This window comes from Schistocerca cancellata, unplaced genomic scaffold (assembly GCF_023864275.1).
Source record: "Schistocerca cancellata isolate TAMUIC-IGC-003103 unplaced genomic scaffold, iqSchCanc2.1 HiC_scaffold_702, whole genome shotgun sequence".
Taxonomy (NCBI): Eukaryota; Metazoa; Arthropoda; class Insecta; order Orthoptera; family Acrididae; genus Schistocerca; species Schistocerca cancellata.
The window spans coordinates 10001-12500 of NW_026046713.1; positions in this window are offsets into that span (position 1 = coordinate 10001).

Here is a 2500-nt window from a genome sequence, read left to right on the forward strand (position 1 = left end):
ACTATCTCTTACCATGTTGTGTACTGTAATCCAACCCATTTTGCACCTTAACCTAACCAAATTTGTAACGCAATTTGTACCGCAATGTAACGCAATTTGTACCGCAATGTAACGCAATTTGTACCGCAATGTAACGCAATTTGTAACGCAATTTGTGTCAACCTAACCCACGTTGTGCCTTAACCTAACCCACGTTGTGCCTTAACGTAACCCACGTTGTGCCTTAACGTAACCCACGTTGTGCCTTAACGTAACCCACGTTGTGCCTTAACGTAACCCACGTTGTGCCTTAACGTAACCCACGTTGTGCCTTAACGTAACCCACGTTGTGCCTTAACGTAACCCACGTTGTGCCTTAACGTAACCCACGTTGTGCCTTAACGTAACCCACGTTGTGCCTTAACGTAACCCACGTTGTGCCTTAACGTAACCCACGTTGTGCCTTAACGTAACCCACGTTGTGCCTTAACCTAACCCACGTTGTGCCTTAACGTAACCCACGTTGTGCCTTAACCTAACCCACGTTGTGCCTTAACCTAACCCACGTTGTGCCTTAACCTAACCCACGTTGTGCCTTAACCTAACCCACGTTGTGCCTTAACCTAACCCACGTTGTGCCTTAACCTAACCCACGTTGTGCCTTAACCTAACCCACGTTGTGCCTTAACCTAACCCACGTTGTGCCTTAACCTAACCCACGTTGTGCCTTAACCTAACCCACGTTGTGCCTTAACCTAACCCACGTTGTGCCTTAACCTAACCCACGTTGTGCCTTAACCTAACCCACGTTGTGCCTTAACCTAACCCACGTTGTGCCTTAACCTGCTCTGTAATTGGCATATGACACGTTACATTAATCTAGTGTTGTCTAACCACAACCCTCTGAATATAGTTCGCTACTCGCACCGCCCACCCTCTTGTGTGTCGTTTCATGTTGAACACTTCGCAAGTGTTGCTTACTTTTTACATGCTCCCGCTGTACACTGTAATGTGGACAACTGCAGGATGTACATCGCCCCCCCCCCTCCACCCTGCCTTCGCACGCTGGTCGTTCAGGTGCTTGCGTGTTCAATGCCCTTCGCAGCTGTTCACTGGCATTCGCATGTCGAAGCGCTCAGTCTACGTCGTGGTACGGCCTGTGTCCACTGTCCGCTGATATCGTAAGCTTAATCCTCACATTGTACTGCACATAGGTCCGTATGTACTGAATGATACGCTGTGGCACATGTGTGACCGTACGACTGCGCCCAACAACAGCGAACCATACGGTCCAAATGTTGTGCACTCAGCCACGTGCCGTCTCCCCATAACAGCTACATTGCAGTGTGGTACGCCATAGAGACGTGTGGGAGTAACGGACGCCCTGGATGGCGATCAGCATGAGCCGTCTGTTGATGTAGTGGCGCGTGTATTCAAACGTAGTCGTCTCTTCTCACACAGTGTGATAGCATGGTGCACCGCGTTCCACATCTGCGACATGGTACAGATGCTGGTTGACAGTCGGTCTCGTAATGGACATCGCATACGTAGGGGGCCACCTCCCACGTGTTCTCTAGTCGTGCACATTTTGTTGCGTGTATGTGGGCAGACGTAGTGTGTCGTGACACCTAACAGACAGGTATGCAATAATCGTTGCATTTGCAAACTGGGATGGACGTCTACGTTTGCTGGTGACGTGACGCAACGCAAATGAACAACTGGTAAACCCATTGTGGTGCGGTTGTTGTTGCTGGAGGTAAATCAGTAAGGGCAAATCTGTGTGTGAAGCGATACGCGGCGGTGGCTGGGTGGGACCGTCCCCGGCCGGTGAGGGGGGGCCGCCCGGCGTGCTGGCCGCGCGGTGCGTGGGCGCACGCGCTACAGCCGGCTGGTGGGGGCGCCCAGTGGCAGGCGCGCCGGCCGACGGACGCGGCAGGCGGCGCAGCTGCGCGCCGGGGCACCCTGCGCGCGGCGCCGGGCGGCCAAAGTGGGTCCTCGCGGGCCCGGTGCGAAGCGCGGTGGACATCTGCAGTGTGCTGGTCCGACTGAGGACTGTGTGCGTTGAGGATGCGCCGCCGCCCGGCACTCGGCGCCGCGACGCCGTCTGCTGCTCGGTCGCCCCAGCGGTTCTCGCTGGTGGTTTGTATCGCAGTTGTGCAGACGTGTTGGCACGTGCGCTGTGCTGGGAGAGTTCGCTTCGGCACCCACGTGGGGCCTTTGCCCTTCTGTGGCGCTGGCGTTGGAGCTGCCGGTCACCGTAGGTGGCGCGTGTTGTCTCCCGCCGGCAATGCCACGACAGCACGCTCCCGGGCCTCTGTCGGCAGCGGCAAGCTCAGTTGGGAGCACGGGTGGTCGCACCTAAAGCGTCTACTCGCCTAACTCCGGGCGATTGCGCCTCTCTCGAACCCGACCAAGTACTTAGGACGGCGCTGCGCGCCGCCGGGACCTGAGAGGGTTTCGAGGTGTATTGTGCAGGGGAGCTCAGCCTCCTCCTGTTTGCAGAATAATTGAGCGGACGCTT